The following is a 17,201-nucleotide window of genomic DNA, read 5'->3' on the forward strand; positions in this document are numbered from 1 at the left end:
ACCGTCAGCGCGGAACACACACACATACGCACACACGCACACACACACACACACACACACACACACACACACACACACACACACACACACACACACACACACACACACACTCACACCCACACTCACACTCACACACAAAGACATCGCAAAGGTGGGGGCCAGGGAAAGCGGGGGAGCGCTGTCTGAAATTCACATGGTGCAAAGCCAAGGTGATACCTGCGATGAATAGGAAGGTTAAAGATGGCTAGCACAGTATATGGTAAGTCCTATAAAAGAGCGGGGAGGGGGGGAGGGGAGAAGGGGGGGATGAGAAGGGGGGGGAGAAGGGGGGAGGGAGAAGGGGGGGGAGGAGGGGGGGGGGAGAAGTGGTGGAGACACTTTTAAGAAGCCAGACACCTTTTAATAAGCCAGAGATACACAGCTGTGAAGTTTAGCGGGCATTTAACATTACCAGTCGGTTTTCCTTGGTTCTGAAAACTCGTGCTTACGTTTTTTTTGTCCCCAATGAGCCAATTAAAATGCCCGGTCAGCAAAGGAGATTTCCTACGGCTACCTCAACTACCTACAACGACATGGCGACCCCACTTCCACTGCACTACGACTTCAAAAGTATCGATTTTCTCCATGGCAACCAATTTTTGATCGCAGAAAAATTTTCAACGCGTTAAAAAATGTTGCGCGACCATACGGAGGCCGTGAATAGTTACCACCATGCGGGAACTCCTCGCAACCATGAAGGAGACTCACCAGAGACCACCTACGAACATTTGGCGACCATGTGGCGAGCGTAGAGTCTCCTGAACTCGCATATAAGGTCGCCTAAGTGGGACGGGCCCTTTAGGGTTCAATGCATCTGGGGGTATCTTTCTGGATTCAAAGCTTCTGCCTAATGGTCTACACGACTTGCTAGATGCCAAAAACGCAAAGACTCAACAAATAAAAACAAAACTCACGTTTGAAGAAGGGTCCCAAAAAATCTCTTATCCACCATTCTCCAGAGATACTGCCAGTCCCACTGAGTTGCTCCAGCTCTTTGTATCTGCTTTGTAAATCAGCATCTGCAGTTCCTTGTGCCTATACTATTTGTCGATAATATTGCCCAGCTTTATTTTCCACATCTGAGATAAGCCCACACTGTGGAGGGTGCAGAGTAGATCACTGGGCCTTGAAGTGCTGCAGGAGGCCTGGTGGGCTGTTGTGCTTCTGCTGACTCTAGCCCTTCCAATATACCCCACACCGCAGTCTTCTCCCCGAAAAAAATTGCACCACTTCTCCTCCAAGTGTGGGCCCAGTTTTAAAAAAGTGTCGATGAAATGTGGCAGTTTCACCTTGCTGCATCAAGTGTTGCGAACCTCAGTGACTACATTTTAATCTAATTTCCAGTCAAGTTCTTTGCAGAATGTATTAAATCCAACATCACCATCTATGGTGGTTGATAATGTGGAGATGAGGCAGGATAAATAATTCTCAGCACCAGTCAATCAGGTTGGCTATGGCATTGTCACTGGTGACAGTTTTAAACCACGGAGCGCTGGTTACCGAGCCCAGAACGTACTTCTCCCAAACTTCTCAGATGAGAAAACAACGTTGATAGAACATCATCTTATGTGGTGTAATGCATAGAGTAAAGTAGTTATCAGACAGCACCAGAGACCCGGGTTCAATCCCCACCTCCAGTGCGGTCGGAGTTTGCACATTCTCTCTGTGACCATTTGGGTTTCCCTGGTTTCCTACCACATCCCCAAAAGGAGCAGGATGATAGGTTAATTGCCAAAAAAATTTGTCCCTAGTGTGTAGGACATTGGTGGAAATATGTGGCTATTTAAATGTGTGGAGATTGAAAGTGGGATAGCATAGAACTTGTGCGAACGGGTGATCGATGGTGGGCGTAAACTCCGTGGGCCGAAGGGCCTGTTTCCGTGCTATATCTCTAAACAAACACTTCCATGGTCTTGCTTCCCACTGTTTCATTTCCATCTCCTTACTCACATCCATTGTTTATTAATCCCCTCTTGCCACCAGCCCTGCCCTGTCAAAACCTGAATTCCTTTTCCTTGCCTCCCCCCTACCTTTAGACTTTAGAGATACAACGCGGAAACAGGCCCTTTGGCCATGGCCGTCCAGCGATTACCCCTTTACACTAACCCTATCCTACATATTAGGGAGAAATTACATTTTTTTACCTAAGCCAATTAACCTACAAACCTGTACATCTTTGGAGTGTGGGACGAAACCGGAGCACACAGAGAAAACCCACACGATCAGAGGGAGAAAGTACAAACTCTGTACAGGTTGTACCCAGAGTCAGGATTGAACCTGGGTCTCCAGCGCTGTAAGACAGCAGCTCTACCGCTGTGCCATTGTGCTGCCCAGCACCGGGTTCCAAAAGATCGCTCAATGGCTTTTCCTTCAACAAAGTGTGGGCCTTGCAAACAGGATTCCATTACAGTTTTGACCTTGTCCACTGCCCAGGGCTCTCAGCAGAACACTCCTCATGTTATGCGTCGGAAGGAACTGCTGATGCTGGTTTAAACCGAAGTTAGACACAAAATGCTGGGACTCGAAACTCAGCGGGACAGGAAGCATCTCTGGAGAGAAGGAATGGATGACGTTTCGGGTCGAGACCCTTCTTCAGACGTTATTTCAACGTTGAAACAATTTACACTTGGAGAGTATTCCTACAGTTCCAAAAAAATCTACAGATTTTTGCTACTTCTGCATGTGGTTCATTTTCTACACAAAGAAAATATTTTGCCTCTTGGAAGGTAAAGTGTAAAAACATGTTGTATGATGCACAGTGTGAAATATCAAATTATGTTAATGTTGTTGGTGAATGTTTCGCTCATGGTGTATTTGTCTTATGCTGTGTACAACTTCCAGAGCAGGGGAAGCAAGACCACAAATCAGAATATGAAGCAGGGACTAGAGGTATGTTTTTTAATTGGTAAAGGTTAAGAACTGTTCATTGCTGGAGCCACAACTGTTCACCACCTTCACACATGATATAGATTCATCAATTAGAAGTACAACTAATTAGAGAACTCAGGCAAAATGCTAAACGTCTTTAAGGGTGAACAATATTCAAAAGAGTGATACTTTGGCAGGAACATTAGAACATACTTAACTTTGTGACCCTGCAGCTACATTCAACAGGATTGTGCTGGATTGAGGTATATTGTGACTCCATCAGCCACTGTGTAAGTATTGATGTGCCTTTAACTCAAGTGTTGTATTTGTCTTAAACTGGGCTAAGGACTAGAGATTGTGCCCTCAATACAAATGCACCGAATTACTAAACCTTTAAGAGGGAACTGCAGATGCTGGAAAACCGAAGGTATACAAAAATGCTGGATCAACTGCAGCATCTGCAGTTCCTTCTTTGTCTACTCCACTGCGAAATCTCCACAGGTTATGCCTACTTTGAAGAAGTTCTCCTCCTCCCTCCAAAGACGCCTATTTCCTTCGCTCCATAACAAAATGTCCCAATTTTTATACATAGTGTCCTGACTGCTGAAACAGGAAAGCAGACTATTATCTAAATGGTGGCCGACTAGGAAAAGGGGAGATGCAGCGAGACCTGGGTGTCATGGTACACCAGTCATTGAAAGTGGGCATGCAGGTGCAGCAGGCAGTGAAGAAAGCGAATGGTATGTTAGCTTTCATAGCAAAAGGATTTGAGTATAGGAGCAGGGAGGTTCTACTGCAGTTGTACAGGGTCTTGGTGAGACCACACCTGGAGTATTGCGTACAGTTTTGGTCTCCAAATCTGAGGAAGGACATTATTGCCATAGAGGGAGTGCAGAGAAGGTTCACCAGACTGATTCCTGGGATGTCAGGACTGTCTTATGAAGAAAGACTGGATAGACTTGGTTTATACTCTCCAGAATTTAGGAGATTGAGAGGGGATCTTATAGAAACTTACAAAATTCTTAAGGGGTTGGACAGGCTAGATGCAGGAAGATTGCTCCCGATGTTGGGGAAATCCAGGACAAGGGGTCACAGCTTAAGGATAAGGGGGAAATCCTTTAAAACCGAGATGAGGAGAACTTTTTTCACACAGAGAGTGGTGAATCTCTGGAACTCCCTGCCACAGAGGGTAGTCGAGGCCAGTTCATTGGCTATATTTAAGAGGGAGTTAGATGTGGCCCTTGTGGCTAAGGGGATCAGAGGGTATGGAGAGAAGGCAGGTACGGGATACTGAGTTGGATGATCAGCCATGATCATATTGAATGGCGGTGCAGGCTCGAAGGGCCGAATGGCCTACTCCTGCACCTAATTTCTATGTTTCTATGTTTCTATGAAGACCAATGTGCCAGCTTGAGGACAGGTGTCAGACGCTATGGAGTAGCGATGAAGAGGTGGGGCCTCGTGGACAGCGCCTCCTGCGAGTGTGGGGACCCAATACAGACAGTGGAGCACATGGTCACCAGTTGCCCCAAACACCGGCCACCGAATGGTGAACGAGGTCTGATTGACGTGGACGATGACACGTTGGTGTGGCTCGCCTCAACGGAGCTGCAGGTCTAAAAGACATACGACAGAAGAAGACCAATGTGCCAGAGCCTCTTCACCTCACTATCGACCTGCGATGCCACTTTCAGAGAACTATGTCCTTAAAGCAAAGAGTTTCTTATTTGTACCTTCACTGAAACGTTTCAGAAGCGTTAATGTTTCTTGCAGATAATCAGCAAAAGTCTTCAAATAATATTCGATTTAAAACACGTCTCCAGTAAATTATATCTTGTAAATTATTGCCAGAGTTGCTCACAACAGCGGTCAGAAGATTAATCTTTATTTCCTGAAGGCTCCCAGAAGATTCTGGAGAGTCGGTAAATCTATTTCAAACCCTAGATAATTTTAATGAGCCAGAATGTCATTTGCTGTCTGAAAAAGCAAACACGGCTGAGCACTCCCCGTTCAGCCTACTGTGACTGCAATACTGCCAATTGTGCCCTCATTTTGCTCACAGATAGTGACTGATGTTCCACCCTGCTGAGCAAATTAGGCATTGGAGTAAATGAGAGATATAACAGGCCTTTCAGCCCACTGATCCCACACCTACAATCAATAACCTATTCACACTAATCCTACCCGAGACCATTTTTATTCTTCTCACAATCCTGTCAAGTCCATCTCCACCCCCACGCAAAATATTCTACGACTTTTGTACACACTCAGAGGAATTTAGTTTAGTTTAGAGATACAGCGCGGAAATTGGCCTTTTGGCCCACCGAGTCAAAGGAATCGGCGATCCCCGTACACTAGCACAATCCTACACCCTAGGGAAAATTTACAATCTTTTAGCAAAGCTAATTAACCTACAAACCTGTATGTCTTTGGAGTGTGGGAGGAAACTGGAGATGCTGGCGAAAACCCACGGGGTCACGGGGAAAACGTACAAACCCCATACAGACAGCACCCGCAGTCAGGATCGAACATGGGTGTCTGGCACTGTAAGGCAGCAACTCTACCGCTGTCGCCCACTAGTGCGAGCAGGGAGTTGGTGTTGTCCGATCCTGCAACTCACTGAGTTGAGGCTTGCCTTTCCTCTCTGGGCCAGTATAATGCTATCATTGCCAAGTGTTAACCATACTCAAATCTAGCCTATAGCTGCAGGAAGAGCACATGCGCTTTTTAAAAGCAACTTCAATGTAACCTGTCACCAGGGGCACCGTATTGATGGCAGCCTCTGCCTACAGTCTGTTTTTCTGTCTTTTTTAAATGTTTTAGTCAGTTTTAAAAGTTTGTTTTGGAGATTTCTTTAGCTTTTCTATGTGGGGGAGGGGGGTAGGGTAAGGGGGAAACTGTTTCCCAGTCACTTCCTGGCGAGGACGCGGTTATTCTCCGAGTCGCATCCTCGCCCCACTTCTCGCGGCCTACAACCTGGATTGGAACGGCCTCTCCTGCCGCGGACCCGGACCAGAGCTTCAGCAGCAGCAGCGCTGGATTCACCGCGGAGCAGGCGATTGCTTACCTGGATCGCCGTTGAAGCTCCAGATCGTGGGACCTGCTGCTTCAACATCGGAGCTGTTGTTCGTAGAGCTTCCAGCGCGGGCGGCGCTGACTTCAACATCGCGGAGTCCTGGGGCCCTTTGCCGAGGGCTGCCAGTGTTGAATCTCCACCCAGCGCGGCCTGTGGACTTTGGGAGCCGCGGACTCCGGTAGGAGGTGGCCGGTTCGGATGTTCAAGCCGCTGAGGATGTCCTCCAGTCCCAACGTCGGACTTCCATCACTCCGGCGAGCGGGCCTGAACATCGGGCCACCCGTAGTGGCGACAGCGGGGGGTTCGGGAGCGTCCCGACCATGGGAGGACAACACAGGAGGATGACTGGATTTTGGAGCCATTCCCTCACAATGGGAAACTTTGATCCCGCTGTATGGGGATGTCTGTGTTAAAGACTATCGTGTTCCATTCTCTTTATTATTCGTATGGCTGTATGGTGACCACACATTTCACTGTACCAATTGGTACATGTAACAAATAAATGTATCTTGTATCTTCTTGTATCTTCATTGACAATTAATTTGGGCTTGATTTCTTTGGAGAGTACTTCAGTTCTCACTTGTGTGAAGAAGTGACAATGAACTTGCTAAAGAATGCTGTGCTGGCATGGAGAGTGGACTCTCACTTCAGGCACTCCTGTTTACTGGCCGGAGGAAGAGGAGACAGGCCATCTTGTCAGGAGGAGGAGGAGGAGGAGGACAGCAGGAGGATGCCGGCCAGCTTCAGGTGGCACTTCTCACATCACCACATGACCATGCAAGTCCAGAGGAAACATCATGCATGATCCCATACAAAGGCACGGAGAGAAAGCTGCCAATGTTTGTAGCCCATTGCACAAGACAGTTGATACCAAACGGGGAAAGATGGCACTGCACAGAGTGAATGCTGACCCATAGTGTTGGCACTGCACCTGTAGGCTGCAGGAGCCTGTGGCAGAGTACAAGCATCTCTCTAGAAACATAGAAACATAGAAAATAGGTGCAGGAGTAGGCCATTCGGCCCTTCGAGCCTGCACCGCCATTCAATATGATCATGGCTGATCATCCAACTCAGTATCCTTCATCCAACTCAGTATCCTTTTTTTTCTGTACTAATTCATTGCTGGGTTTAAAGCCCGTATTTACACTGGTCTGGGAACCAAGCACAAGAATTAGGGCCCTTGGCCAAGATTTGTTCATAGAAACATAAAAACAGAAAATATGTGCAGGAGGAGGCCACTCGGCCCTTCGAGCCAGCACCGCCATTCATTGTGATCATGACTGATCATCTCCAATCAATAACCCGTGCCTGCCTTCTCCCCATATCCCTTGATTACACTAGCCCCTAGATTCCACTAGCTCCTAGTCACACTAGCAAAATCTGTTAGTGTGACGAGCAGATTTTGCCTTTAATCTGCAGGTGGAGGAAGAGGAACTGTATAAGTTGCACCTTGGGTGTGGGCAAAGGTCCAACACAGCGAGCGAAAGCTAACTGGCGGTGATCCCCAGGTGAGATAGAACCTTGCGATTATGTCAGGAGCAAGATATCACCCTGAACAGAACTGGCGATGAGCAATACTTGCTCCCTAGTGTACAAGATTTATTTGTGGTATTTGCTTCTCAATATCTTAGAAAGCTGGATATGTCTCGTGTACATTGCACAGTTGACCCGCACTCAGTCATGTAATTGGCATGTATAGGCACAAGGGACTATGTGCACACAAGAAGCAATGAGGTTGTCACTAGCCCCAAAGATCTTTCTTCGTCAGTTACGTGTGGAATTGCAAGGGATCCTGGAGTGTCTCATTGTAACCAAGGCAATAACTCATTGCCATAGAGACCGAACAGTCACTACACAAGTGGGTTGCTTTGACCTGTGTGATGCTGAGCTTCCTGAGTGTTGTGAGACTAGCACGTCACCCAGGCAAAGGGAGGCGACTCTGTCACACAGGTGACCTGTTTCATGTGAAAAGGCACCTACTGCAGAACATCCAGGTTTGGACCAACTCTCGTTGCCACAGTGTTTATATCGCTAGTCCAGGGACGTTGTGATCCCGGCATGTTGATACTGAATGATCAATGGAGCCATGGATTGCTGTGTGGACCTGATTGGACTCCAACTTGTTAAGATGGTCAATGCATGGCATGTGTGGTGCAGATATTTAAGCACCTAAGAACATAATTTGAATGTAGATGTTATAGAAACAGAAACATAGAAAATAGGTGCAGGAGTAGGCCATTCGGCCCTTCGAGCCTGCACCGCCATTCAATATGATCATGGCTGATCATCCAACTTAGTATCCTGTACCTGCCTTCTCTCCATACCCCCTGATCCCTTTAGCCACAAGGGCCACATCTAACTCCCTCTTAAATATAGCCAATGAACTGGCCTCAACTACCTTCTGTGGCAGAGAGTTCCAGAGATTCACCTCGGTCCTAAAGGATTTCCCCTTTATCCTTAAACTGTGACCCCTTGTCCTGAACTTCCCCAACATCGGGAACAATCTTCCTGCATCTAGCCTGTCCAACCCCTTAAGAATTTTGTAAGTTTCTATAAGATCCCCCCTCAATCTTCTAAATTCTAGTGAGTACAAGCCGAGTCTATCCAGTCTTTCTTCATATGAAAGTCCTGACATCCCAGGAATCAGTCTGGTGAACCTTCTCTGTACTCCCTCTATGGCAAGAATGTCTTTCCTCAGATTATTGTGCATAACCCCTTCAATTAATTAAGTTAAATGCAAGTGATTAAATTAGCGGAAAAAAAAACAATTTCAGGAGGATATACATTTTGAACACCAGAAATTAAGCTTTATAAGTCTATGTGAGGCCCATTATGCCCCATTATGATTCTTGACAGAATGCTTTCATCTTGATGATTCAAAGCTATGTTCAGCTTTCTTTCAAAGACGCGTTGAACATGATCAATATTGAGATCCATCTTGTGAGTATTTCTTTCTGCATTAAAGTTTTTTTGCAAAGTGCCCAGCATACCTGGCCAAGTGCTGAAGACCTGAAAAATGATTGAGTAACTCAGCAATTCAGGCATCATGTCTGGAGAAAGGGAATAGGTGACATTTCAGATCCATCAGACTAAGAGTCTGCAGACCTGTGCAGATCAACTGGCTGGAATATTCAAGGACATCTTCAACCTTTCGCTTTTGCAGTTCCCATCTGCTTCAAAAGAATATCAGATTACCAGACTGGTTCCTGGGATGTCAGGACTTTCATATGAAGAAAGACTGGATAGACTCGGCTTGTACTCGCTAGAATTTAAAAGATTGAGGGGGGATTTTATAGAAACTTACAAAATTCTTAAGGGGTTGGACAGGCTCGATGCAGGAAGATTGTTCCCGATGTTGGGGAAGTCCAGGACAAGGGGTCACAGTTTAAGGATAAGGGGGAAATCCTTTAGGACCGAGATGAGAAAAACATTTTTCACACAGAGAGTAGTAAATCTCTGGAACTCTCTGCCACAGAAGGTAGTTGAGGCCAATTCATTGGCTATATTTAAGAGGGAGTTAGATGTGGCCCTTGTGGGTAAAGGGATCAGGGGGTATGGAGAGAAGGCAGGTACAGGATACTGAGTTGGATGATCAGCCATGATCATATTGAATGGCGGTGCAGGCTCAAAGGGCCGAATGGCCTACTCCTGCACCTATTTTCTATGTTTCTATGATTCTATGTTTCTATCTATTGTTCCAGTGGCCACGAAGAGCAGTGACCTCTCTCAATGATTACCATCCAATAGCACTTACGTCCATTGTAAAGAAGTACTTCAAGAGGTAGGTTATGGCGCAAATCGACACCTGCCTTAGAAATGACCTGGATATGCTTTGACTTGCCTATTGTCACAACATATCAACTGTAGATGCTATTCCATTGGCTCTCCACCCTGCTGTGGGCCATCAGGATAATAGCATACTTCAAGCTGCTGTTCATCGACTATAACTTCAATATAATCATTCCCTTTAAACTTATCACCAAGTTCCATGACCTGGGCCTCCGCACCTCCCTTTGCAACTGATCCTAGACTATCTCATCATCATGTCACAATCAATGCAGATTGCGTCTCCTCTTCACTGACCATCAACACACGTGCACTTCAAGGCTACGTGTTTAGACATTAAAATTTAGGCTTTAGAGATCCAGAGTGGAAACAGGCCCACCGAGTCCACACCGACACTAACACTATCCTACACACTAGGGACAATTTTACATTTTTACCAAAGCCAATTAACCTACAAACCTGTACCTCTTTGGAGTGTGGAAGGAAACCGGAGATCCTGGAGAAAACCCATGCAGGTCACGGGGAGAATGTACAAACTCAGTTCAGACAGCACCCGTAGTCAGCACCTATAGTCAGGATCAAATCTGTGGCCCTGCCGCTTTAAGGCAGCAACTCTACCGCGGCGCCATTGTGCCGCACTTTGTGTACTCTTGGGAAAAGGAGAAGGATAATGGGATCTGGGGGTCCTTGTACATCAGTCTATGAAAGTAAGCATGCAGGTACAGCAGGCAGTGAAGAAAGTGAATGGCATGTTGGCCTTTATAACAAGAGGAATCGAATATAGGAGCAAAGAGGTCCTTCTGCAGTTATACAGAGCCCTAGTGAGACCACACCTGTAGTATTCTGTGCAGTTTTGGTCCCCTAATTTGAGGAAGGACAATCTTGCTATTGAGGGAGTGCAGCGTAGGTTTACAAGGTTAATTCCCGGGATGGGGGGACTGTCATATGCTGAGAGAATGGAGCAGCTGGGCTTCTACACTCTGTAGTTTAGAAGGATGAGAGGGAATCTCATTGAAACATATAAGATTGTTAAGGGCTTGGACACGCTAGAGGCAGGAAACATGTTCCCGATGTTGAAGAACCAGGGGACCACAATTTAAGAATAAGGAGTAAGCCATTTAGAATGGAGACGAGGAAACACTTTTTCTCACAGAGAGTGGTGAGTCAGTGGAATTCTCTCCCTCAGAGGGCGGTGGATGCTTTCAAGAGAGAGCTAGATAGGGCTCTTAAAAATAGCGGAGTCTGGGGATATTGGGAAAAGGCAGGAACGGGGTAATGATTGGGGATGATCAGCCATGATCACATTGAATGGCGGTGCTGGCTCGAAGGGCCAAATGGCCTCCTCCTGCACCTATTGTCTATTGTCTATTGTCTATTGACTCTTTAGGAGTCTTATTTGACTCCATATTTCAACAACGTGTTGGTAGCGAATCTGACTATAATAACTATGCTCTTAGAGTGGATTAACGTGAAAGAAATAGAAAAAGATAGACTGGTGTGAAATACGCTAAGCTATTGGGTTAGATGGGTATAAGCAGAGGGGAATGGGACTAACGGAATTGCTTCCGTGGCCAGTATCATTGCCTGAGGGGCCAAATAGGCACCTCCTCTGTGGCTGTAAGATTGTTATCAGTCATTGACGACTAATTGTCAAATATACTTGAGAAATGCTTGTTGCTGACGTGGCTTTTTTCTATCACATTAAACAAAAGCAGAGATGACCTTGGTGGGTGGGTGAGCGAGTGGAATTTGCATACTGGCATAATTTGTTTATAACCATATTGGTTGTAAGCAGCTGATTTCTGTTAATAAGTGTTTGTGCATGGAGAAGCTGTTTGTTTAATTATCAACCTCAGCTGTGGGGCTATAAATTGATTATCATGTTACAAAATGTGTTCGGGGGTATAGGAATTTGACACCAAAAATGTTTGCAAAATTATCTATAATTTGCATTGTCCAGTACTTGCAGTCTGTAGCTGTATTAAAAAAAAAAAGAATTTCTGATAACTCTAAATGGCCAAATTATGACCATCACATTTTTTGGAAGAATCATATCAATCTTGTCACTATTTCACTGAAATACCTTTCTTTCCACCAACATATCTAATTGTCTCGTACAATTGTATCCTGTCTGCTTCAGTAGTTTTCCTTATTAATTCACCACATAACCCTCAGTTTGAAAATCGTTCTACCTAATCAGAGGAAGGCAGGAAATTTAAAAACATATATGCAGATTCAAAAATCAGTCCGAAGAAGGGTCCTGACCTGAAGCATCGTCAGTCCATTACATTCACAGATGCTGCCTGTCCCGCTGAGTTCCTCCAGCACTTATTGTCTTTCTCAGAAATAAACAAACCGAACTGCTTCACATAAAGAACAAATAATTAGTTGCCACTGACGGAATATGCAGCCCTTCTACAAGTACACGTAAAACAAAACTTGAGGCAAAAAACAAAGTGCTGGAGGAACTCAGCAGGCAGGCAGCTTCTGTGGAGGGAATTGACAGATGATGTTTCAGGTTGGCACCCTTCAGACTGAGATGCAGGCAGAATGGTGCTCTGCGGAGATAGGATCACTCTAATGGCAACATCGTCACTTCCCTCATTGCTCGCATTGGGGGTTCTGGAACCTAATTGAATGTTCTCAAATGGATTGATTGCCAGTAAATGCTTTTTTCAGAATATACATAAACAAAGAGTATTAAACCGGTTTCAGGCTTCACTCAGAAATATAACCATATAACCATATAATAATTACAGCACGGAAACAGGCCATCTCGGCCCTACAAGTCCGTGCCGGACACTTATTTTCCCCTAGTCCCATCTACCTGCACTCAGACAATAACCCTCCATTCCTTTCCCATCCATATAACTATCCAATTTATTTTTAAATGATAAAATCGAACCTGCCTCCACCACTTCCACTGGAAGCTCATTCCACACAGCTACCACTCTCTGAGTAAAGAAGTTCCCCCTCATGTTACCCCTAAACTTCTGTCCCTTAATTCTGAAGTTATGTCCTCTTGTTTGAATCTTCCCTACTCTCAATGGGAAAAGCTTGTCCACGTCAACTCTGTCTATCCCCCTCTCATCATTTTAAAGACCTCTATCAAGTCCCCCCTTAACCTTCTGCGCTCCAGAGAATAAAGACCTAACTTATTCAACCTTTCTCTGTATCTTAGTTGCTGAAACGCAGGCAACATTCTAGTAAATCTCATCTGTACTCTCTCTATTTTGTTGACATCCTTCCTATAATTGGGCGACCCAAATTGTACACCATACACCAGAATTGGTCTCACCAATGCCTTGTACAATTTTAACATTACATCCCAACTTCTATACTCAATGCTCTGATTTATAAAGGCTAGCATACCAAAAGCATTCTTTACCACCCTATCTACATGAGATTCCACCTTCAGGGAACTATGCACGGTTATTCCTAGATCCCTCTGTTCAACTGCATTCCTCAATTCGCTACCATTTACCATAAATAGAGAAGTGGATTAGTTCAGTAATAGCTGTCCTATTTCTTTACTATCAGTCAAGAGAGGTGCCTCAAAGGTTGCCAATGTTGAGAAGCTAAGTGTATTTATTGCTCATGTCCAACAGCATGCTGGGTAAATGAAGAGAGAGGAGTTCAAGTGTTAAAATGGATGAATCTGTTGAGTGACTTCAAAGAAAAAGTATAATATAAATTTATTACGGGTTAATAAGAACATTTATTTATTGAAGGACATAGCAGGCATGTAAAAAAGGCAATGCTACGGTGGTCATAGGAGATTTCAACATGCGGGTAGACTGGGAAAATCAGGTTGGTACTGGACCCCAAGAAAGGGAATTTGTATAGTGCCTCCGAGATGGATTCTTAGAGCAGCTGGTAGTGGAGCCTATCAGGGAAAGGCAATTTTGGATTTTGTGTTATGCAATGAACAGGATTTGATTAGGGAACTCAAGGTAAAGGAACCATTAGGAGGTAGCAACCACAATATGATACGATTTAATCTTCAATTTGAGAGAGAGAGAGAAGGTGATATTGGATGTGTTGGTATTACTGCTGGACAAAGGGAACTATAGAGGTATGAGGGAGGAGCTGACCAAAGTTGACTGGAAAGCAACCCCAGCAGGGTTGACGGTGGAACAACAATGGCAGGAATTTCTGGGAATAATCCAGAAAATACAGAATCTTTTCATTCCAAATGATGAAGGAAGAAAGATTGTAGGGGGAGAAAGAGGCGACCGTGGCTGACAAGGAAAGTCAAGGACAGTATGAAGCTAAAAGAGAAGGCGTATAACATAGCAAAGATTAGTGGGAAGCCAGATGATTGGGAAGCTTTTAACAATGACAGATGGTAACTAAAAAGAAAATACGGAGAGAAAAGATGCAATACGAAGGTAAGCTAGCCAATAATATAAAAGAGGATAGCAAGAGTTTTTTCAGTTATATAAAGAGCAAGAAAAAGGCAAGAGTGGATGTTGGACCGCTGATAAATGAGCAGGAGAAATGGTGCAGGAGATAATGGGGAATAAAGAAATGGCAGAGGAGTTGAATAAATTTTGCATCAGTCTTCATAGTAAACGACACCAGCAACGTGCCTGAAATTCAAGCGTGTCAGGGGGTGGAAGTTAGTGACGTGGCTATTACCAGGGAGAAGGTGCTTGGGAAACTGAAAGGGCTGAAGGTGGATAGATCACCTGGATCTGATGAACTGCACCCTAGGTTTTCTGAAAGAGGTGGCTTTAGAGATTGTGAAGGCATTGATAGTGATATTTCAGGAATTACTAGAGCCAGGAGTGGTTCCAGATGATTGGAAAATTGCCAATATTACCCCGCTGCACAAGAAGGGAGCAAGGCAGAATAGTGGGAACTATAGGCCGGTTAGTCTGACCTCGGTGGTTGGTAAAATTCTAGAGTCCATTATAAAGGATGAGGTTACAGAGTACTTGCTTTGTGAAGGGGTCTTTGTGAGGTCTTGCATGACATATTTGCTGGAATTCTTTGAAGAAGTAAATAGCAGGACAGACAAAGGAGAGTCAGTAGATGTTGTCTACTTAAAGTTTCAGAAAACCTTTGATAAGATGCCACACGTTAGGCTACGTAGGAAGATGAGAGCCCACGGTATCATTGGGCAGATACTAGCATGGATAGCAGCTTGGCTGGATGGCAGAAGACAAAGAGTGGCAATAAAGGGGGCTTTTTCTGGTTGGCTGCTAGTGGAGTCCTGCAAGGGTCGGTGCTGGGGCCACTACTCTACACGTTGTATATTAATGATTTGGACGAGGGGATTGAAGGCTTTGTGGCAATGTTTGCGGATGAGGGGCATATAGGTGGAGGGGCAGGTAGTGTAGAGAAAGCAGGGACTCTGCAGAGGGACTTGAACAGGTTGGGAGTGTGGGCAGAGAAGTGGCAGATGGAATATCGTGCAGCAAAGTGTGGAGTCATGCATTTTGGTAGTAGGAATAAATGGGGTGAGAATCTAGAAATCAGAGGTGTTAATGATTAATGGAGGTGGTTCATCATCTGCAGTATGGTGACATTTGCTACCTGAAAGCTCATGCTAAAATAACTGTTCAGAATAAATAATCACAACAATCTGGAGCTCAATGTTCTTAAGACAGTGGAATTGATTGTAGACTTTAGGAGAGCTCCCCCCCACCCAACTCACCCATCAACAACACCACAGTCACATCTGTGGAGTCATTTAAGTTCCTTGGAACCATCATCTCCAAGGACCTTAAATGGGAGGCCACCACCGACTCCACAGTCAAAAAGGCCCAACTGAGGATGTACTTCCTGCGGCATCTGAGGAAACTCAATCTGCCACAATCAATGATGGTCCAGTTTTACACTACCATCATAGAGTCTGTCCTCACCTTCTCCATCATGGTCTGGTTTGGCTCAGCCACCAAGCATGACATCCGGAGGCTGCAGCGAATTGTTCGATCAGCCGAGAAGGTTGATGGCTGCAACCTTCCCCCCCCCCCCCCCCATCGACAAACTGTACATTGCAATGACCAGGAAGTGAGTGGGTAAGATCATCTCTGACCCCTCTTACACTGGCCGCAAACTCTTTGAATCACTTCCCTCTGGAAGGCGAATCCGGACTGTCAAAGCCGCCACAGCGAGACATAAAAACAGCTTTTTTTCCACGAGCGTTAGCTCTACTCAACAACCAAAAGTCTGCAGCCTCCTTTTCCTCTGGTATTTTATTTAACTATTTACAGTTTAAATTATAATGTTTTATTTTTAATTGGTTACTGTATATTGTGTTGTTACTTGTGAGCAAAGCACCAAGCAAATTCCTTGTATTTATACATACTTGGCTAATAAAATGTATTCCATTTAAATTCAATTATTCAATTCAATTCAAATGTTGCTGTATGCAGCCACTCATTGGTCATCACTCATGCACATTGGTTCATTATATAAAGAGTTGTGAGTCAAATGGATCATTGCGCAATTGTGAAAAATAATCTTGTTTCTTACCTAATCATTGATGAAACACTTTTGAGCCTGGGGGCATTACCATGAGAGCAAAAAGGACTAACTTCCAAAAATCGCCACCATTGTCTTGTGAGAGAGATATTACTTCAGCCACAGACTTCAGTTTTACCCTGGCTTTGATGAAGTTTGGGGCTAACTAGCTTTGGTAGAACATGATCTGGCCATCTTTGTGTAAATGGGACCGAAGCACTGCTGCACTCACGGTTGATAATTGAGAGCAGTCTGAATTGTAGTGAAAGATTGGATTGGATTTATTCTGCTTTTTATGAAGTGTGCTTCTGGCCAGCATTTCACTGTGCAAATAGTATTGTTATAGCTGAAGAAGAGGCATGGACTCCAATTAGATGCACACATGAACATCACGATTGTAATTGTGTATTGTCTTTCTGTTGACTGGTTAGCACACAACAAAAGCTTTTCACTGTTCACTGAACTCAACTCGGACTTGGTGCAACCGAGATTCTTGATCACATCTACTTGCTCAAGATAGTTAAAAACACTTCGGACATATCTTCTGAGTTCACCTTGCTGGGCTCTGTCACCACAGACCTGGGATGTTTGATTGCTTCCTCCCCTCCTGTTGGTTTTGTAATGGTTTGCTACTGATCAGAGTTGCATGAGGCTAGACTGTAAAACCTAAATGAGATTTGTTACTTGTGGGAGCTCTTAACTCAGTTAAAGCATAGAACCATATAAAATAGGTGCAGGAGGAGGCCATTCGGCCCTTCGTGCTAGCAGCGCCATTCATTGTGATCATGGCTGATCGTCCCCTATCAATAACCCGTGCCTGCCTTCTCCCCATATCCCTTGACTCCACTAGCCCCTAGAGCTCTATCTAACTCTTAAATCCATCCAGTGACTTGGCCTCCACTGCCCTCTGTGGCAGGGAATTCCATAAATTCACAACTCTCTGGGTGAAAAAGTTTTTTCT

This window comes from Amblyraja radiata, chromosome 5, assembly GCF_010909765.2.
Source record: "Amblyraja radiata isolate CabotCenter1 chromosome 5, sAmbRad1.1.pri, whole genome shotgun sequence".
Taxonomy (NCBI): Eukaryota; Metazoa; Chordata; class Chondrichthyes; order Rajiformes; family Rajidae; genus Amblyraja; species Amblyraja radiata.